At 41.7% G+C, this 23,120-nt stretch overlaps 1 pseudogene; it reads right to left on the reverse strand.

Moving 5' to 3' along the window:
• Positions 1 to 9,810: 9,810 nt before the first annotated feature.
• LOC131486290 (glyceraldehyde-3-phosphate dehydrogenase-like) lies at positions 9,811 to 11,043 on the reverse strand (annotated as a pseudogene).
• Between the last annotated feature and the right edge of the window lie 12,077 nt (positions 11,044 to 23,120).

Raw genomic sequence — 23,120 nt, forward strand, 5'->3', positions numbered from 1 at the left:
GCTAGAGTGGCTTTGTTAGTATCAGACAAAATAGACTTCAGAACAATAAAATTACCAGACATAAAGAGGGACTTTTTTGAGAGAGAGAGAGAGAGAGAGAGAGACTGAATGAGTGGAAGAGAGAGGCAGAGGGAGAGAGACTGAGAATCTTAAGCAGGCTCCATGCTCAGCATGGAGCTTGATCCCATAATCCCAAGACCCTGGGATCATGACCTGAGCTGAAATCAAGAGTCAGATGCTTAACCAACTGAGCCACCCACGTGCCCAAAGGGATACATTTTATAATGATAAAAGAGCCGATTAACAAGGAAGAAATAATAATCCTAAATGTGTATTCACCTAATAACAAAGTTTTAAAACACATGAATGTAAAACTGATGGAACCAAAGGAGATTTATAGTTGGAGACTTCCACACTTCTCTCTGTGTAACTAATGGAACAAGCAGACAGAAAATCAGTAAGCACAAAAAAGCTCTGAACAACACTATCAACCAACTTGATGGAACTGACATTTAAAAAAAAATTTTTTTTTACTATTTATTTATTTTTGAAAGAGATAGAGTGCAAGTGGGGGAGGGGCAGAGAGAGAGAGAGAGACAGACAGACAGAATCTGAGGCAGGCTGTAGGCTCTGAGCTGTCAGTGCAGAGCCTGATGCGGGGCTCAAACCCACAAACCGTGGGTTCATGACCTGAGCCAAAGTCCGGTGCTTAACCAACTGAGCCACCCAGGTGCCCCTAATGGAATTGTGTGAAATAGAACAATCCACACAACAACAGTAGGAAGTCTTTCAAGTTCACATGAAACATTCACAACCAATAAGGTAGACCATATTCTAGGCCATAAAATAAATCTTTACAAATTATTAAAAATTAAAATCACACAAAGTACATTTTATGAACTCAATAGAATTAGATTAAAAACAATAACAGAAAAAAATCTGGACAATTCCCTAATAATTGGATAACTTCTAAATAACCCATGTGTCAAAGGAGAACTCTTCAGTGAAATTAGAGAGAAAATATTTGAGCTAAATTAAAATGAAAATACAGCATATTAAAACTTGTGAAATGCAGGGGTACCTGGGTGGCTCAGTTGGTTGAGCATCCAACTTTGGCTGAGGTCATGATCTTGTGGCTCATGGGTTCAAGTGTCACATTGGGCTCTTTGCTGTCAATGTGAAGCCTGCTTCAGATCCTCTATCCCACCTCTCTCTCTGCCACTTCCCCACTTGTGCACTCTCTCTTTCTCTCAAAAATAAATAAAAACATTAGAAGTTTAAAAAAAAAAACAAAACTTGTGAAATGCAAAGCAGTGCTTAGAAGGAAATTTATGGCATGAAAAACTTTTATTAGAAAAAATGATCTAAAATCACCTAAGCTTCCACCTTAAGAAATTTTTTAAAAAATTAAAAATAAAAGCAAATTCAGAGTGCCTGGGTGGCTCAGTCAGTTAAAAGTCTGACTCTTGGTTTTGGTTCAGGCCATGATCTCATGGCTTTGTGGGTTCGAGCCCTGCATCAGGTTCTGCACTGGCGGTGCAGAGTTTGCTTGGGATTCTCTCTCTCTCTCCTTTCTCTCTCTTTCTCTCTCTCTGCCCCTCCCCCACTCGTGCTGTCTCTGTCTCTCTCAAAAATAAATAAACAAAAAAAAAAAGAACAAATTCAACTGAAAGCATGCAAGGGAAAATAAAGAGCAGAAATCGATACAATTGAAAACAAAAACACAACAGAGAAAATCAATAAAATTAAAAGCTAGTTTTTGGGGAAGAATAATAAAATTGATAAACCTGTAGCCAGACTGAAAAAAGAATACACAAATCATCCATATAGGAATAAAAAGGGAGATATCACTACAGACTCTACAGACCCTACAGACATCAAGTGTATCAGAGAATACTACAAAAAAAAAAAAAAAAAAAATCAAAACCCTCTATGCCTATAAATTTGATGACTTAGATGAAATGGACTGATTTGTTAAAAGATACAAATTACCAAAACCTGTTCAAGAAGAAATAGATGAGCTAAATAGTCCCACATTTATCAAAGAAATTGAATTCATTGGGGAAAGCCTTCCAACAAAGAAAACTCCAGGCTCAGATGGTTTAACTAGCAAATATTTAAGTAAGAAATAATACAAATTTGACATAATCTCTTCCAGAAGATAGAAGAGAAGGAAGCACATCCCAAGCCATTTATGAAACCAATATTTTTGTCTCAGGTCGGGCTGCTATAATGAAATAGCATAAACTGGGTGGCTTATAAACAACAGAAATTTACTTCTCACAGGTATTGAGTCTGTAAGTCCAAGACTGGGGTGTTAGCATGGTTAAAATTCTGGTGAAGGCCCTCTTCTGGGTTATAGACTGCTGTCTTCTCATTCTGTCCTCATATGGTAGCAGGGGTGCAAGAGAGTTCTTTGTGATCTAACGGCCTTAATACCATTAAAGAAGGCTTCACCTTATCACCTAATTACCTCCCAAAGGCCCTACCTCCTAAAACCACCACACTGGTGGTTAGTATTTCAACATGAATTTTGAGGGAAACAAGCTTTCAGTCCAAATGCAATTACCTTAATATCAAAACCAGAACCAGTGTGGTATTAGGTTACAGGATAGGCACACAGGTCAATGGAACAGGACACAGAGTCCAAAAATAGACCCACACAATTGATTTTTGACAAAAGTGCAGAGGCAATTCAATGGAGAAATGATTGTCTTTTGAACAAATGGTGGTGGAATAACTGGACAGCCATTTACAAAGCAAAATAAGCCACCACCCAAACTTCACATTTTATACAAATTTAACTCAAAATGGATCATGAATTTAAATATGAAATCTAAAAGTTTAAAAACTTTAGAAGAAAACACAGGGAATCTTGGTAACCTGGACTTAGGCAAAGAGTTCTAAGAAATGACACCAAAGGCCTTATAGAAGAAAAACTTGATAGATGGGATTTCAGGACTTAAAACTGACTCTGTGAAGAATACTCTTTTTTTAATATAAGGTTCCAAACTCCTGGAAGTTTTTTTCCTCTTCTTTTTGTATTTGAGAGCGAGAGACAGAGACAGGGAGAGAGCATGAGTGAGGGTGGGGGGCAGAGGGATAGAGAGAGAGAGAGAGAGAGAGAGAGAGAGGGAGAGGGAGAGGGAGAAAGAATCTTAAACAGGCTCCATGTTTAGTGTGGAGCCTAATCCTGAGTGCGGGATCATGAAATCAAGAGTTGGATGCACAATTGACTGAGCCACCCAGGCACCCCTGTGAAGAATACTCTTAGGACAATGAAAAGACAATTCAGGGGTGCCTGGGTGGCTCAGTGGGTTGAGCATCCAAGTTCAGCTCAGGTCATGATCTCACAGTTTGTGAGTTCAAGCCTCACATCAGGCTCACTGCTGTCACCCTGTCAGTGCAGAGGCCACTTCACATCCTCTGTCTCCCTCTCTCTGCTTCTGCTCCTCCCCTGCTTGTGCTCTCCCAAAAACAAATAAATAAATATTAAAAAAAGAGAGAGAGAGAATGAAAAGACAATTCAGAGATAGGAAGAAAAAATTTAAAAATCACAAATTAGACAAAGGACTTGAATCCAAGATATATAAGGAACTTTCAGAATGCAATTACAAGGAAATCAATTTTTTTAAATGGGCAAAAATTTGGAAATATAAAATTTTAGAAGACAGCACCGACAACAATTTCTTTGACATTGGCTATAGCAATATTTTTCTAGATATGTCTCCTGATACAAGGGAAACAAAAGCAAAAAAAGAAAAAACCCATTGGGACTACATTAAAATAAAAAACTTCTGGGGCGCCTGGGTGGCTCAGTTGACTGAGCATCCAACTCTTTTTTATTTTTTATTTTTTATTTTTTTTATTTTGACGTTTATTTATTTTTGAGACAGAGAGAGACAGAGCATGAACAGGGGAGGAGCAGAGAGAGAGGGAGACACAGAATTTGAAACAGGCTCCAGGCTCTGAGCTGTCAGCACAGAGCCCGACGCAGGGCTCAAACTCACGGACCGTGAGATCATGACCTGAGCCGAAGTCGGACGCTCAACCGACCAAGCCACCCAGGCGCCCCTGAGCATCCAACTCTTGATTTTGGCCCAGGTCATGACCCCAGGGTCATGGGATCGAGCCCTCGCATTGGGCTTGGTGCTGAGTGTGGAACCTGTTTAAGATTCTCTCTCTTTCCCTCTGCCCCCATCCTCTGCTCTCTTTCTCTGAAAAAAATAAAAATAAAAAGCTTCTACACAGCAAAAGAAACAATCAACAGAACTAAAAGACAACCTGCTGAGTGGGAAAAGATATTTGCAAATGAAATATCCAATAAAGGGATAGTATCCAAAATACATAAAGAACTTATACAACTCAACACACACACACACACACACACACACACACACACACACACACACAAATAATCCAATTAAAAATGGGCAGGAGACATGAACAGATATTTCTGTAAAGAAGACATACAAATAGCCAACAGACACAGGAAAAGATGCTCACCATCACTCATCATCAGGGAAATGCAAATCAAAACCACAGTGACATATTACCTCACACCAGTCAGAATGACTAAAATCAAAAACACAGGAGACAAGTGTTGACGAGGATGTGGAGAAAAAGGAACCCTCGTGCACTGTTGGTAGGAATGCAAACTGGTGCAGCCCCTGTGGAAAACGGTATGGAGATTCCTCAAAAAATTAAAAATAGAATTACCATATGATCCGGTAATTCCACTAATGGGTATTTACCCAATGAATTATGAAAACACTAATTCAAAAAATATCTATGCACCTCTATGTTTATTGCAGCGTTATTTACGATAGTTATATTATGGAAGCAGCCCAAGTGCCCATCCATAGATGAATGAGTTAAGATGTGGTATATACATACAATGAAATGTTACTCAGCCATAAAAAAGTAATGCAATCTTGCCATTTGGAACAACATGGATGGAGCCAGAGAGTGTAATGCTAAGTGAAATCAGTCAGTCAGAGAAAGACAAATACCATATGATTTCACTCACATACGGAATTTAAGAAAGAAAAACAAATGAACAAAGAAAAAAGGAAACAAACAAAAAAAACCAGATTTTTAAGTATGGAGAACAAATTGATGGTTACCAGAGGGGAGGTTGGTGAGGCGATGGGTGAAATGGTGAAATAGATAAAGGGAATTAAGAGTATACTTACGCTGAGCATGAGTAATGTATAGAATTGTTGAATCACTATATTGGACACCTGGACCTAATATAACACCGTGTGTTAACTATAGTGGAATTAACATTTTTTTTTAAAAAGGACAAAGATTTAGGGGCGCCTGGGTGGCGCAGTCGGTTAAGCGTCCGACTTCAGCCAGGTCACGATCTCGCGGTCCGTGAGTTCGAGCCCCGCGTCAGGCTCTGGGCTGATGGCTCGGAGCCTGGAGCCTGTTTCCGATTCTGTGTCTCCCTCTATCTCTGACCCTCCCCCGTTCATGCTCTGTCTCTCTCTGTCCCAAAAAAAAAAAAAAAAAAGTTGAAAAAAAAATTAAAAAAAAAAAATAATAAATAAATAAAAAGGGCAAAGATTTGAACTGACAATTCACCAAAGAAGCTACATGGATGGCAAATAAGTACATGAAAAAATGCTCAAAGTCATTAGTCGCTAAGAAACTGCAAATCCAAATCATAATGGTGGGGGCATCTGGACATCTTAAAGGTAGGGGCTCAGTCAGTTGAGCGTCCGACTTCGGCTCAGGTCTTGATCTTGAGGTTCATGAGTTCGAGGTTCTGCTGTCGGCCTGTCAGCACAGAGCCCGCTTTGGATCCTCTGTCCCTCTCTCTCTGTACCTCCCCCACTCATGCTCTCCCACACAAAAAATAATAAATACTAAAAAAATCATAATAGTATACCACTTCATAACCAAGAAAGTGGCTATAATAAAAAAATACAACAACAAGTGTTGATGAGGATGTGGAAACACTGGAACTCCAATACACCACTGATGGGAACGTAAAATGGCCCAGTTGGTGTGGAAAACAGGTTGGCCGTTCCTCAAAAACTTAAACATAAATCACCACACGATCCTGCAAATCTACTCTTAGGTATACACCCAAGAGAACTGAAAACACGTTCACACAAAGACTTACTTGCACTTGAATATTCATAGCAGCATTATTCATACTAGCCAGTATGTAGAAATAACCTAAATACGTGAATGATGAATGGATGAACAAAATGTATTTCCACCCAAGGGGATACCACGCGGCCGTGACAAGGAATGAACTATGATGCACACTACAACATGCATAAGCCCTGAAAGCATTACGCTAGGTGAATGAAGCCAGACACGAAAGGCCACGTACTGCATGATATGATCCCATTTATATGATTGTCCAGCAGAGGCAAATCCATAGAGACAAAAAGTCGATTAGTTATTGTCAGAGGATGGGTGTAGAGGGGATTAGTAGTGACAGGGCTTCTGCTGTGGGTTATCTTAATCAACTGCAGCTGTCATAGCAAAATACTGTAGACTGGGTGGCCTAAACAACAGAAATTTCTTTTTCATGCATCTAGAGACTGGGAAGTCTAAGATCAAGGTGCTGGCAAAGTAGGTTTTATTCTGCGACTCCTGGTGTGTGCATATGGAGAGAGAATCCTCTCCACCTCTTCTTTTTTTTTTTTTTTTAATTTTGTTTTTAACCTTTATTTACTTTTTTGGCACAGACAACGGACGGGAGAGGGTCAGAGAGCGGCAGGCACAGAATCCGAAACAGGCTCCCAGCGATGGGCACGGAGCCTGACGTGGGGCTCGAACTCACAGACCGCGAGATTTCGACCTGAGATGCAGTCAGACGCGCAACCAACTGAGCCACCCAGGCGCCCCTCCACCTCTTCTTATAAGTGCACGAATCCCATCAGGGGGACCCCACCCTCATAACCTCATCTGTCTCTAATTACTTCCCAAAGATCCCAATCTCTAAATACCTTCAACTTGAGGAAGAGGACTTCAACATGAACTTGTGGGTCAATTCAGTCCAAGCAGGGACTGATGGAAATGTTCTAGAATAAGATAGTGGTGGTGGTTGCACAACTTTGTGAATATACTAAAAACTATTGAATTTTATGCTTAAACACACACACACACACACACACACACACACACACACACTAAGATATCACCATCTACCTGTTAGAGTGGCTAAAGTTAAAAAAATAAAGAAATAAAACAAAACACATATGACAATACAGAGGGCTGTTAAGAATGTGGAGGAACCAAAACTGTCACATATTGCTCAGGAGGGTGTAGAATAGTTCAGCCACTCTGGAGAACAGTTCGAAGGTTTCTTACAAACTTAAACACACACATACCACAGAACCCAGAAATCTCACCCCATGTTATTTGCCCAAGTGAAATAAAAGCCTGTATTTACAGAATAACTGAAAACCACTTCACAAATGTTGACAGTAGCATTGTTTGTCATCACCAAAACCTGGAAACAGTCCAAAAAATTGTAGCACATCTATAAAATGGGTCGCTAGTTAGTCATTAGGAAAATGGCACTGTTACCACAACACAAATAACTCTCAAATGCATTATGCTCAGTGAAAGAAGCCAGATTCAGAAACTTACAGGGGGCGCCTGGTGGCTCAGTCGTTAAGCATCCAGCTTTGGCTCAGGTCATGATCTCGCAGTCCGTGGGTTCGAACCACACGTCGGCCTCTAGGGCTCTACGCTGACAGCTCAGAACCTGGAGCCTGCTTCGGATTCTGTGACCCCCGCCCCCCTCTCTGCCCCTCCCCCCGCCCCTCGTGCTCTGTCTCGCTCCATCTCTCAAAAATAAATAAGTGTTAAAAAAAAAATTGAAAAAACCTTACACATGGTAGGTACGATTCCATTTAGGTAACATCCGGGAAAGGCAAAAGGGTAGGGACAAGAACCAATCAGTGGTTGCAGACAGACACCGTACCTTCGGTTCCTGCTGCCCAATTAGCTTTCTCTTTATTGGTGTGCCCTCCACTCCCTACCTCCACCTGCAGCAGCCCTCCCTCCCACGAGCGCCCTTAGGCTTAAGCTTCTCCGTTCTACTAAATCAGTTATATTACTCCTCCCCCGGCTTTCGTTTTCCAGAATTGTGTTGACGTTTCTTTCTTTTTTTTTTTTTATATATAATTTTTTAAAGTTTATTTATTTATTTTGAGAAAGAGAGAGAGAGAGAGAGAGAGAGAGAGAGAGAGAGAGAGAGAGAGAGAGAGAGTGCACGCACAAGCAGGGGAGGGGCAGAGAGGAGAAACAGAATCCCAGGCAGGCTCCAGGCCATCAGTGGAGAGCCTGCTGTGGAGCTTGAACTCTGAAACTGTGAGATCATGACCTGAGCTGAGATCAAGAGTCAGAGGCTAAACCGACTGAGCCACCCAGGAGCCCCTGTGTTGACATTTCTTAACTCTTATCATCTCCTCCCCCCTCTTTAGCCCTATAGGTTTATGGTCTTTTTATTTCTTTACTGTTATTACAGGGGGATTTGGAAGGGAAACGGATAAATGCACAATCTGTCACATTAACTGACACAGCTGTTCTTTAATCAAGTCTACAACATAAATATAGTTGAGGAAATGGATACTATTTTCTCATGAATATATCTAAAGTTTATCACTAGCCAACTGAGAAAATATAGATGTTTAGCAGATAGGATCCCAGTAAGGATGTCCATGCAAGCCGTTTGATTTTTGATTCCCAGAGGGGACACCCTAAAAAGAGTTGCCTCGCGGTTTCCGGTCTGTCAGCCAGAATTTCCAACAGCTGCCTAGGCTATGGGCCAGAGTTCATGAGAGTCTGGCAAACCAACAGTTTTATACGGGCCTGTGGGAGCTGGGGCAGCCCCCTAGCAGTGGTAAGCTGGTGACTCAGCAAAGGAGTTGTAGGTCTGCGTGTATCTATCAGTAGAGTCCCAGGAATCACACTTAAAATCAAGACCCAGAAATGCCTTTTCATTACTTACGTCATAATCATCCCCTCACATAAACGCGTAAAACTTGTGTTGAAATAGCACTGACTCCCAAAGGAAACATTCCTGTTCTCTCTCATTTCTATGGCACTGTGATCTTCGGTCTCAAGCAGTCTTTGAAAAAGGCAGTAATATTTGGGATGAGCACTGGGTGAAATATGGAAACCAATTTGACAATAAATTTCATATATTGAAAAAGAAAAAAAAAGAAAAAAAAAAGAAAGAGGCAGTAATACTCAAATCTTCCACATCAAGATCACATCAAGTTCCACAAAAACGCCAGAGTCTCAGGAAGCAGCTGGGCTGTTGTTTCCCCCTTCTTTAGATGCCCCACAGAAAAACTGAAGCACACTGGGTGGTGGCTTTTAAACCTTTGGATCCCCCAGATGTCAATTGCAGGTTGTAACATGCTCTACTCGCATCTTCCTCTGTCACTGTTCATCCTTGCCAGCTGACCCTGAAAATTGAGCTTTTACTCTGTAATACTATAAAACTGTGATCTTGTATCTCACTCCAGCACACCACCAATACACAGAAAGAGAGATAGACATACAGACGGAATTGGGTGCCTTTGTGTTTCTGTGGAAACTCCGGACCATGTAAACCAGGGCTTTCTTTCTTAGTGTCCTTATTGATGGTACGTGACAGGTAGGGCTCCCTAAATGCCTCCCCTTCTTCAGGGGGTTTGGAATGGAAACTGTGTTGAGGACAAGCGATTTTTCAGTATGTCGAGGGACCCCTGTAGGGCAAGGACACCCCAGCAGCTGAGGCCTTCTGTCTTGCTCACATGCCTCTCCCTGGAGCTGGTGTTCCCAGGGTTCTTATTCCTTGGAGTCCACTGTGTCCATCGCCCTATTGCTAGAGACAGATTCATTTTCATCAAAGGAAATAAGCTTGACAAAATGGTCATTGAAGGCAATGTCAGCCCCAGCGCCAAAAGTGGAAGAGTGGGAAGGACGCCTGGGTGGCTCAGTCAGTTAAGCATCCCACTTTGGCTCAGGTCTTGATCTCACCGTCTGTGAATTTGAGCCCGGCGTTGGGCTCTGTGCTGACAGCTCAGAGCCTGGAGCCTGCTTCGGATTCTGTGTCTCCCTCTCTTTCTGCCCCTCCTCCACTCATGCTCTGTCTCTCTCTCTCAAAAATAAATACACATTAAAAATTTTTGAAAACCACATTAAATAAAGGTGGAAGAGTGGGTGTCACCTTTAAAGCTGCAGGAAACTGGTCCTTAGTGTAGCCCAAGATGCACTTGAGAGGGCCCTCTGATGCCTGCTTCACCATCTTTTTGATGTTGTCCTATTTGGCAGCTTTCTTCAAATGGTAGGTCAAGTCCATGACCAACACATTGTGGGTGGGGATACGGAAAGTCATGTCAGTGAATTTCCCGTTCAGCTCAGGGATGATCTTGCTCACAGTCTTGGCAATACCAGTAGAAGCAGGGATGATGTTCTGGCTGGCTTCTTAGCCATCATGACATAGCTTCTCAGAGAGGCCATCTATGGTTTTCTGGGTGGCTGTAGCGACATGTACTGTGGTCATGATTCCCTCCGCGATGCCAAAGTTGTTACGGACGACCTTGGCCAGGGGCTCAAGCGGTTAGTGGTGCAAGAGGCGTTGCTGACTATCTTGAGAAAGTTGTCATACCTCTTTCTCTTGGTTCAAGTCCATCACAAATATGGGGGCATCAGCAGAAGAGGCAGAGATGATGACCCTTTTGGCTCCACCCTCCAAATGAGCCCCAGCCTTCTCCAGAGTAGTGAAGATACCAGTGGGTTCCACAATAAATTCAGCACCAACCTCACTCCGTTGGATGTTAGTGAGATCTTACTCCAGGGAGACTGAGATAGGCTTTCCATCAATGACAAGTTTCTCATTCTCAGTCTGGACTGTGCCATTGAACTTTCCATGGGTGGAATCATACTGGACCAAGTAGACCATGTAGTTGAGGTCAACGAAGCTGTTATTGGTAGAGACAATACTTTGCCAGAGTTAATAGCAGTCTTGGTGACCAGACACCCAACAGAGTCAAAGTCATTTACTTGGGCCTTCACCATCATGTCTCAGGGACACAGCTATTGTCAAACAGGGAGGGGCAGAGAGCCAAAAGGAGCCAGGACTTTCTTGAACAGAAGTTAAAGGAAATCTTGTAAAGCAAGGAGGCAGATGGTTGGTTGCTACTCTTAGGCACTACTGTCTTGTTCTTGCTAATGAAACGCTGATTTTGTGAAGTATGGTCTGGCAACAGACTCAGAAATGAGGAAGGTGTCACCCAGCAGCATTGCCAGAGTCTCAGACAAAAAATATAAACACACCCAGTTAAAACTGAATTTCAGACAAACAAGGAATTTGCAGCCCTATTCACCACCTCCTTCCGAGGATGAACTGTGATTGGTTAAGACAAACATGTTAATTCCTTCTCCCCTTGCTAGGGATTGGTTTGGAGGTGGGCATATAGCACACTTCCGACCGATTGCATCTGGGGAAGAAATCTTCTGGGGGCTTCTGGGAAAGATTTTCCTCCCTGATTAAAAACAGGAGAGCTGGGGGCGCCTGGGTGGCTCGGTCAGTTAAGCGCTTGACTTCAGCTTCAGGTCATGATCTCACGCTCTGTGAGTTCGAGCCCCACGTCGGGCTCTGTGCTGACAGCTCGGAGCCTGGAGCCTGCTTCAGATTCTGTGTCTCCCTCTCTCTCTCTGCCCCTCCCCTGCTCATGTTCTGTCTCTCTCTGTCTCAAAAATAAATAAAAACATTAAAATTTTTTTTTTTTTTTTTTTTTTTTTTTAAACAGGAGAGCCAGCCTGTGAGCAAGGGAGAGAAAGCACGAGAGCAAGCAATGTGGAAAGTTCTTCATGCTTCGTGCCTTCAGTAAGCTCATGTGAGGATATGGTGCTGGGACCAGCAACAGTCACTTTGTCACCATGAAGAAAAAGTCATGAGGAAATCAGAGAGACCGAGCCAGAACTCTGCCATTGTTGAACTTCTGAATGAGGCAGCTCTGGAATTCTCTTTGCCAGACTTCTTGTTTTGTGAAAAAATGAATGTCCTCGCTGTTTACGCCTCTTTTAGTTGGGCACTCTGTTTATGCTGCTGGAAGCCTCCCAAACGATTCACCCGAAGGTATTGTGAGTCTCGCTCGGTGTTAAAATGGCTGTGGTTCACAGGCCCAATCTCCTGTCCAGATCAGCAAAACTATCTTGTTATACCATCTCCTGGCCTAGTAGTATCGCATGGATCTTTCTCAACTTCTCACAAAAGAATCACCGAAACCCTCCCACGGACTTTGGAGGTGGGCAGGGGACTGCTTCTTGCTTCTTAGGATGGAATAACTATGAACAGTTCTCTGTGTCCTCAATGTCACTGACAGCTTCAGAGATCTGAACTGGCTGCACGGGGAGTGCTAGCCAGGCAGGCCAATTTTATGGGAAAGATGGACGCTGTTTCCCAACTGTGGGTATAAGATAAGTAACGTTTAGGGGCACCTGGGTGGCGCAGTCGGTTAAGCGTCGACTTCAGCCAGGTCACGATCTCGCGGTCCGTGAGTTCGAGCCCCGCGTCGGGCTCTGGGCTGATGGCTCGGAGCCTGGAGCCTGTTTCCGATTCTGTGTCTCCCTCTCTCTCTGACCCTCCCCCGTTCATGCTCTGTCTCTCTCTGTCCCAAAAATAAATTAAAAACGTTGAAAAAAAAATTAAAAAAAAAAAAAAAAGATAAGTAACGTTTAGCCCAGAAGAAGTTGAGGCTCAGCATCAGTGGCGTTTGTGCTACTACTTTCTTTTTTTTTTAAGTTTGTTTGTTTGTTTGTTTTGAGACAGGCACACGGGGCGCATGCCTGGCGAAAGCAAGTGGGGGAGGGGCAGAGAGCGAGGGAGAGAGAGAGAATCCCAAGTAGGCTCCGCCCCGTCAGCACAGAGCCCTACGATCTCACAAACTGTGAGATCATGATCTGAGCTGAAATCAACAAGCTGGACGCTTAACCAACTGAGCCACCCAGGCACCCCACTTTTAATAATACCCACTATTGGTTGGTTCTACTTCCAAACATTCTAAAATTAATACAGTTTATCAAATGTTTGATGGCCACGGTTTGTATACGTGGCAAACATTTTTACTTTTTAGAATTTTGAGGTGTGCCTGTGTGGCTCAGTCGGTTAAGTGTCCAACTCTTGACTTCTGTCAGGTCATGATCTCATGGTTTGTGGGTTCAAGCCCCACATCGGGCTCTGTGCTGACAGCAAGGCCTGCTTGAGATTCTCTGTCCTCCTCTCTCTCTTCCCCTCCCCCACTCATGTGCACACACGCTGTCTCACTCTCTCTCTCTTTCAAAAATAAACATTAAAAAAAAGTTTTCGAATAGATTATAGATGCATGTGGCATATGTAGAACTCAGACCAATAAGGTCCCCATCCATCCTCCTCTCCTTTTTCCCTTCTCTAGAAGCAACCATTGTTACCAGTTTCTTGTGTACCTTTCCAGACTTTTGTATACATGGACGAATATATAAATATGTACAGCTCTTTTATTTATTTATTTATTTTTAAAAAAATTTTTTTTCAACGTTTTTTTATTTATTTTTGGGACAGAGAGAGACAGAGCATGAACGGGGGAGGGGCAGAGAGAGAGGGAGACACAGAATCGGAAACAGGCTCCAGGCTCCGAGCCATCGGCCCAGAGCCTGACGCGGGGCTCGAACTCCCGGACCGCGAGATCGTGACCTGGCTGACGTCGGACGCTTAACTGACTGCGCCACCCAGGCGCCCCTGTACAGCTTTTAAAGTACAAATGATAGAACATAATGCACATTAATTACATCTTGAAGGTTCCCCAACATAATTAGTCTTTACACTACCTTACTTTGTTCAAGAACTGCATAGTATTCTAATGTATGCATGTGCCGTAATGTATTAGGTATCTCCAACTGACAGACACTTTAGTGGACATTTGTCATGTTTTCTGGCTTGCCAACTCCTTTGGAATACTTTTCTTATTTATTTATTTATTTATTTATTTATTTATTCGAGAGAGAGAGACAGAGTATGAACCGGGAGGGGTAGAAAGAGAGGGAGACACAGAATCCAAGGCAGACTCCAGGCTCTGTGCTGTCACCACAGAGCTTGACGTGGGGCTCGAACTTGTGAACCATGAGATCGTGACCTGAGCCGAAGTCGGATGCTCAACCAACTGAGCCACCCAGGCGCCCCTGGAATACTTTTCATGTTTGTGGAAGTACACATTCTGCAGTCTCTGAAACTCCACCAACCAGTTGCACCCAGGCCAATCTCCAAATCAGAAGTGGACCCCAGGAGGAAACGGGCTTTGTGCAGGACACCTATTATGCTGGCAAGGGTGCGTCACAGCCTTATGGCCTTGGGGGCAGCATGGGTTACAAAATGAGTTCCTGATGCAAAAGAGACATTAGTGGTGCAGGTCTGAGCGACAGGTGCAATTGCAGTCAAGTTCTTGGGGGCATTGCAAATACAGCATCTAGTTTTTGGTGGCAGCAGAATGTTCTGGGCCTTTTGTTCACCAGGCTATTTATATATGTGGTTTGTGGCTTTAATTCTAGAAGATTGTCATGAAGCCTCTTCTCTAGCCCTCTCAACGGTTTTCTTTATAACAAATGACTTTCTGCTCATCAGCCAGAGTCACTTCTGCTTCTCGCAACCAAGAGCCCAATCTGAGACATTTTGTTTTCTTTCTAATTTGTTGTTTTTATCGTCTAATTTGTTATTTATATTATTTGTCCATATACATCTTTGTACCTGTGTGCAAGTAAACCTGTGGCATAAAGTCCTAAAAATGGAAATGCTCTGGAAAAGCATATTTGCAAAAGATATGTCTGATAAAGGAATATTATCCAAAGCATACAAAGAACTCTCTTTTTTTAATGTTTGTTTATTTATTTTTGAGAGAGAGAGAGAGAGAGAGAGAGAGACATAGAGCATGAGTGGGGGAGAGGCAGAGAGAGAGGGAGACACAGAATCCGAAGCGGGCTCCAGGCTCTGAGCTGCCAGCACAGAGCCCAGTGCCGGGCTCAAACTCACGAACTGTGAGATCATGACCTGAGCAGAAGTCAGAGGCTTAATCGACTGAGCCACCCAGGTGCCCCAGAAATGCAAATTAAAACGAGATAACACCACACACCTATTAGAGTGACCAAAGTCCAAAAAACTGGCAATACAAAAGCTGAAGAGGATGTAGAGAGTAACAGTAACTCTCACGCCTGGCTGGTCAGGTTGCAAAATGGGACAGCCACCTTGGAAGAGAGTTCGGCAGTTTCTTACACAACTAAACATACAGTCTAGCAATCATGCTCCTTGGTATTTAACCAAATGGGCTGAAAACTTATGTTCACTCAAAAACCTGTGCACGGATGTTTATAGCAGCTCTAATCATAATTGCCAAAATTGGAAGCACCAAGCTATCCTTCAGTAGGAGAATATATAAGCAAACTATGGCCCATCCATACAATGTAGTATCACTTGGCGATACAAAGAAATGAACTACCAAGCAGCAAAAAAGACATAGAGGACTTTTTTTTTTTAAGATTTTTAAACATTTTTTAAAAAGTTTATTTATACATATATTTTTGAGAGAGAGAGAGTACAAATGGAGAGAGAGAGAGAGAGAGAGAGAGAGAGAATCCCAAGCAGGGAGCCCTATGTAGGGCCTGAATGCACAAACTGTGAGATCATGACCTGAGCCGGAACTAAGAGTCCAGCATTTAACCGACTGGGCCACCCCAGGTGTCTCCCCCCTCCCTTTTTTAAAGTAATCTCTACACCCAACATGGGGCTCCAACCTACAACCCCGAGATCAAGAGTCACGTACTCCACCCACAACCAGCCAGGCCCCCTGACGTGGTGGAACTTTAGAAAGTGTGTTGTTAAGTGAAAGAGGCCAATCTGAAAGGGCAATGTACTATAGGATTCCAACTGTATGACATTCCAGAAATGATAAAACTATGGAAGACAGTGGTAAGATCAGTGGTTGCCAGTTGTTCTGAGGGAGAGAGGGATGACAAGGTGGAACACAGGGGATCTTTAGGGCAGTAAAACGATCCTGTATTATACAGTAATGGTAGACACATGTCATTATACATTTGTCAAAACCCAGAGAATGTACAACACGAAGAGTTAACCCTAATATAAACTATGGACTTAATTAATAATAACGTATCAATATTGTTCATCAATTACATGTATTACACATTGTATTACACACTAATACAAGATGTAAACAATGGAGGAAATTGTGTGTTCAGGGAGAACGGATATGTGGGAAATTTCTGTACTTTTCAATCTAGATTTGTAAATCTAACGCTGCTCTTCAAAATACCAAAAAAAAAAAAAAAATGGGGTGCCTGGGTAGTTCAGTTGGTTGAGCATCTGACTCTTTTTTTTTTTTTTAATTTTTTTTCAACGTTTTTTATTTATTTTGGGACAGAGAGAGACAGAGCATGAACGGGGGAGGGTCAGAGAGAGAGGGAGACACAGAATCGGAAACAGGCTCCAGGCTCCGAGCCATCAGCCCAGAGCCTGACGCGGGGCTCGAACTCACGGACCGTGAGATCGTGACCTGGCTGAAGTCGGACGCTTAACAGACTGCGCCACCCAGGCGCCCTTTTTTTTTTTTTTTTTAATTTTTTTTCAACGTTTTTTATTTATTTTTGGGACAGAAAGAGACAGAACATGAACGGGGGAGGGTCAGAGAGAGAGGGAGACACAGAATCGGAAACAGGCTCCAGGCTCCGAGCCATCAGCCCAGAGCCTGAGAGCATCTGACTCTTGATTTCAGCTCAGGTCATGATCTCGTGGTTCGGTTCAAGAGATAGAGCCCTGAATTGTGTTCTGCGCTGACAGTGTGGAGGCTGCTTGGGATTCTCTCTCTCCCTCTCTCTGCCCTTCCCCCAGCTTGCACACATGCTCTGTCTCCCTGTCTCAAAATAAATAAATAAGCATTTTTTAAATACCAAAAAAAAAAAAAAAAGAACCCCAAAAAACCCCCAATGAAAACTTTCTTACACCCACTAGGATAAAAAAGATGGGCAATAAAACTTGGTTAGGATGTGGAGAAATAGGAGCTCTCATACATTGCTGGTGGGAATGTTCAATTTGCAGCCAGTTTGAAAAACAGTTTGGTAATCCCTTAAAAGTCTAAACATAGAGTTACCGTACGATCCAGCATTTCTACTTCTAGGTATATAACCAAGAGAAATGGAACCATATATCCACATAAAAACTATCCAAAGACAGGGGCGCCTGGGTGGCGCAGTCAGTTAAGCATCCGACTTCAGCTCAGGTCACCATCTTGCGGACTCGGTCCGTGAGTTCGGGCCCCGCGTTGGGCTCTGGGCTGATGGCTCAGAGCCTGGAGCCTGATTCCGATTCTGTGTCTCCCTCTCTCTCTGCCCCTCCCCTGTTCATGCTCTGTCTCTCTCTGTCTCAAAAATAAATAAACGTTAAAAATTAAAAAAAAAAAAAAAACAACTATCCAAAGACAGAGAGGAGCCCACTCTAAGCACCATCTGTGCTTTGGATTTTGAGGCTCCCTTGCAGAAAATTCATACAGAGCATGGCTTCTTGGGATTGCCTGTCAGAGTCAAATGATAAATATCCACGAAGGAGATTGCATGGAAAGTCACTCACATCCAGTACTTACATCACCCAAGAAAAGCTGTTTCTATGCTGTTGCCATCCAGGACAATCAATCTATAAATGTAATGCAATCCCAACCAAATTTTAAGAGAATTTTAAAATTGGAATTCAAGAATTCTGATTCTTTTCTGGAAGAGAAAATGTTCGATAACAGCCCTCAAAATCTGAACAAGATTATTAAGTGGGAATTCGCTCTATATAGATGAAAATATAAACGTAAAACTATATAAAGCTATATGAGCAGATTTAATAACATACAATAAAGGGATAATTATAAATCAGTGGAATAGAATAAAGTGCAAACAGATCCATATATCTGCACAAATGAAGCTTACATAGAGGCAACATGTAAAATCAATGAAGAAAGGGTGGCATTTTCAATAAATCATGTGAGATAATTGGCTATCTACTGAGGAAAAATAACATTAGATTGACCCTCCTCCCCCATCACATCAAACACAGCTGGTACAAATAAATATTTAGAGGGCCAAAAGTTAAAATACTTTAAAGGTTTTAAAACTATAGTTTAAATAATATTAGGGTGGAAAATGTCTGCCTAAACAAGATACAAAATCCAAAAGCCGTAAAAAACTGAGAGATTTGTAGGTGTGCCTGGCTAGCTCAGTCAGTACAGCATGTGACTCTTGATGTCAGGGCTGTGAGTTTGAGCCGCCTGTTGGGTGTGGAGCCTATTTAAAAAAAAAAAAAAAAAAAGCAGAGAGATTTGTTCTCAAAATTTAAAACTTCCGTTAAAAGAAATACTATAACAAAAGTTATAAGAAAAGGAAAAGTGGGGGGAGGGATTGTTGCATGGAATTAGTACCCAGAATACATACAGAATTCTGACAATTATTTAAATCAACAAAGGAAATGACCAGGAAACTCACAGAAAAATCCAAACCAAAAAAGAAGGAGGTAGAGAAGGAAAAAAAAAGAAGGAGGAGAAGAGGAGGAGGGGGAGGGGGAAGGGAGGGCGGAGAAGGAGGAGGGAGAGAAGAAAAGAAAAGGTGCTCAAATTCAATAGTAATCAAGCAAAGTAAATAAAATGAGGTGGGGTGTTTTTTTCCCCCATCAGCTTGTTCAACACTTAACCAACTGAGCCACTCAGGTGCCCCAGATCGTTCAACACTTAAAAGATTGCTTGCCTAATTGCTCTGTAATGCTTTAGTTGCAATATGATTCTAAAATGGTTTATAATTGCCAGTATGATTTTATTTTTAATACAGGTTTATTTAGAAGTGTTATTTAAACTTCCAGATGTATAGGGATTTAAAAAATATTTTAGTATTGGGAATACATGAATTGTTCAAAATGAAAATGTATAAAAAGTGTAGAAAGATGAGACACAAGCTGCCCACCACCAACCTGTCTCCTTGTCATCTCATCCCGTCTCAACAGACAGGGAGACTCCCCTCTTCATTGGTGTAAGCTTCTTTTGTGCCCCTTCCAGAGGAAGTTTGTGCATATACAAACAAGTATGAATGTATTCTTTTCCACATCATTTTACTACAGTGACCTATATTATTCTGCACCTTGCTTTTCTTCTTAATATGTGAGAAAGGAGAGCTATGTCAATGACCATCATATGATATTTAAAATTTTTTACTGAAAAATATACATAGAACATACAAGACATACTTTAATGGATGTTTAAAGTGATCCTTTGTGGGTGTCTGGGTAGCTCAGTGGTTTAATATCTGACTTGGGCTCAGGTCATGATTTCATGGTTCGTGAGTTCAAGTCCCGTGTCGGGTCAGCTCAAGCCCCGCTTTGGGTGAGCCCTCCTTCTCTCTCTCTTTCTCTCTTTCTGCCCTTCGCTCGCTTGCACCCTCTCTTTCTCTCAAAAAATAAAATAAATAAAAATAAAGTGATCCTTTGTGGGGCACCTGGGTGGCTCAGTTGGTTGTGCGACCGACTTTGGCTCTGGTCATGATCTCCCAGTTCATGAGTGCCAGCTCCAAATCAGGCTCGCTATTCTCAGGATGGAGCCTGCTTCGGATCCTCTGTCCCCCTCTCTCTGTGTCCCTCCCCCACTCTCTCTCTCTCTCTCTCTCTCTCTCTCTCTTAAAAATAAATAAAACATTAAAAAAAAATAATGGAAGGGTGCCTGGGTGGCTCAGTCAGTTAAGCGCCCAACTCTTGGTTTGGGCTCAGGTCATGATCTCGCAGCTCACGGGTTCAGGTCCCACATCAGGCTCTGCACTGGCAGTGTGGAACCTGCTTGGAATTCTCTTTCCCTTGCTCTCTGCCCCTCCCCCACTTCCACTGTCTCTGTCTCTCAAAATAAATATACTTAATGAAAATAAATAAGTCATGTGACCCTTTATAATATTCCCACTCAGTGTAGCACGAGCATATTGCAGGTGGCTCCAAGCGCCTTCCTGATCACATCATCCGCTCTCTTCCCTTGAGGTAATCTCTCTTCCCGGCTGTAGGGTTAATCATTTCTTTGCTTTAAAAAAAAAAAATGGTTTTACCACCTTTGTATGGGTCCATAAACAATAAAGCATAATTTTTTTCTGTTTTGAACTTTAACAAATGGAATTACGGTGTTTTCTTCCATGACCTGCTTTCTTTTGATCAACATTTTATTTGTTGATGTGTATGGTTGTGATTAATTTTTTGTCATTGCTGCACAGCATTCCTGTAAGAATATAACACTAGTTTTTATGGACTTCGGGGTTGTCTCTAGTTTGAGGTCACTATGTTGCTAAGAAAGTTCTTGTACATCTCCTGGTTTAGGGCAACAATTCCCAAAGTGTGGTCCATGAACCCCTAGGAGTCTCTGGAATGTTATCAGGGAGTCATTAAAGTTAAAACTATTTTCTTTTACGCTAACACTAAGATGCAATTTACTCTTTTCGCTCTGTGGACATTTGCACTGATGGTACAAAAACAATGATGGATAAAACTGTAGTCACTTAGCACAAATCAAGTCGATAGTGCCAACCTATACCCGGAGTCATTTTTTGCCAGTTTGGTTAAGAATGTAATTGCATATTATTTGGGTTTTAATTGGAATATTCCTGGTTATGAATAATATTAAGTTCCTTTTCACATATCCTTGATTACTAAGACTGAATTCTTTTTCACGTATTTGTAGACCATTTGGATTTCCTTATTTATAAACTGTCAATTCAAATCTTTTCCTCAGTTTTAATTGATTTGTCCTTTTTACATTGATTCGTAGCTCTTTATGTCATATGTTCTTTAAGTCAGATATATTTGTTGCAAATAGATTTTCCCTACTTTTTGTATGCTTTTTGTTTGTTTGTTTGTTTGTTTGTTTATTTGTCATGTTAGCCAACATTCAGTGTAGTCTTGGCTTCAGGTGTAGATTCCTATGATTCATCACTTACATCCAACACCCAGTGCTCATCCTAACAAGTGCCCTCCTCAATATCCATCACCCATTTTCTCCACCTCCTCAACACCCCACCCCCATCAAACCTCAGTTTGTTCTCTGTATTTAGGAGTCTCTTATGGTTTGCCTCCCTCTCTGTTTGTATCTTATTTTTCCTTCCCTTCCCCTATGGTCTTCTGTTAAGTTTCTCAGATTCCACATATGAGTAAAATCATATGATATCTTTCCTTCTCTGACTGACTTATTTCACTTATACCCTCGAGTTCTATCCACATTGTTGCAAATGGCAGGATTTCATTCTTTCTCATTGCCAAGCAGTATTCCATTGTATATATAAACCACACCTTCTTTATCCATTCATCAGTTGATGGACATTTGGCCTCTTTCCATAATTTGGTTATTGTTGATAGCACTGCTATAAACATTGGAGTACATGTGCCCCTACAAATCAGCACTCCTCTACCCTTTGGATAAATTCCTAGCAGTGCTATTGTTGGGTCATACGGTAATTCTATTTTTAATTTTTTAGGGAATCTCTACACTGTTTTCCAGAGTGGCTGCACCAGTTTGCATTCCCACCAACAGTGCAAGAGGATTCTCCTTTCTCCATATCCTCACCAACATCTGTTGTTTCCTGAGTTGTTAATTTTTAGCTTTGGATTCTGTGCCCCTCTTTCTCTCTGCCCCTCCCCCGTTTGCGCACACACACTCTCTCTCTAAAAAATAAACATTAAAATTTAAAAACAAACAACTTTGATTATAGTTAAAGAAATTAAACTATTTTTCCTTTAATTTTGGTTATAGTTTTAAAAGCTTTGTTGTAGATTGTTTTCATAGATACACTTAATCAGGTTAGGGAAGTCCTTCTTAGTGCTAGCTTTTCTCCTAAATGAATGTTGAACTTCATGAACCCTGTTTCTGCATCTGTTGAGATGATAATGAGATTTTTACTTTCATCTGTTAACATGGAGGATCATATTATTTGAGTTTCTATTGTTAAAGCTACCTCCTATATCCGAGATAAACGCAATGATGATGATATATTATCTTTTTTATATACATTGCTGAATTCAGTTCACTAATATTTCATGATTTTGCAGCTATGTTCATGATAACATTGACCTTTATACTTTTCCTTTCTGCTTATGCTATCTCTGTCTGGTTTTGATATTGGATTGATGCTATGATAAAAGATACTCAAAATTTAATGCTTTAAATGTTTGTTGCTGGGTGTGCCTTGGTGGCACCAACTTGGTGCCTCGGTTAAGCATCCAACTCTTGATTTCGGCTCAGGTCATGATCTCACGATCAGCCCTGCTTATCGAGCCCTCCATGGGAGTCTGCACTGACAGTGGGGAGCCTTCTTGAGATTCTCTCCCTCTCTCTCTGTTCCTCCCCCACTTATGCTCTCCTCTCTCTCTCAAAATTAAATATTAAAATATCAAAAAACCTTTTTAAGAACTTTAAATGTTTATTGCTGGAAAAGAGAAAATGCATTCAGGAAAGTTCCCCCTTCATCTATACTCTGGAATCATTTATGTAAATTTAGAATTAGTCATTCCTTGAAAGATTAGAACTCAGCAGCGAAGCCATGTGGGCCCGGGATTTTCCTCACGATTAGATGTTTTATTTAATATTGTTTCTTTTTACTGGGAATAGGGCTATTCGCATATCCTATTGCTTCCTGAGTCCGTGTTAGTGATACTTTTCTAATAATTTGTCCATTTTCATCTAAAGTTTCATATTTGTTGGCCTAAAGTTGTTCCTAATCTGATTACCATGTTAATGTCTACAGTATCTGTCATTATGTACCCTTTTTGTTTCTGGAATTATTTGTGTCTTCTCTTTTCTCTTGATAATTTTTGCCAGTTGGTTTTATTATTCTTTTCAAAGTCCCACATTTTGCCTCGTTGAGCAATGTGAAATTGGACTGCAAATCTAACGAGAGCTGATACGAGATTTCCCAGAGATTTTTGTTTCACTGCTTTGTTTGGGTCTAATCCAACTCTCCTTGCACTTGGCTGGCCCCTCCGTGGATGTCTTCATCACCCTGCCTAGGCTGACACCACGCCCCAGGCTACCTCACCCTTCTTGGGCTCCCATCTGACCACAGGT

Source organism: Neofelis nebulosa, chromosome 9 (assembly GCF_028018385.1).
Source record: "Neofelis nebulosa isolate mNeoNeb1 chromosome 9, mNeoNeb1.pri, whole genome shotgun sequence".
Classification (NCBI taxonomy): domain Eukaryota; kingdom Metazoa; phylum Chordata; class Mammalia; order Carnivora; family Felidae; genus Neofelis; species Neofelis nebulosa.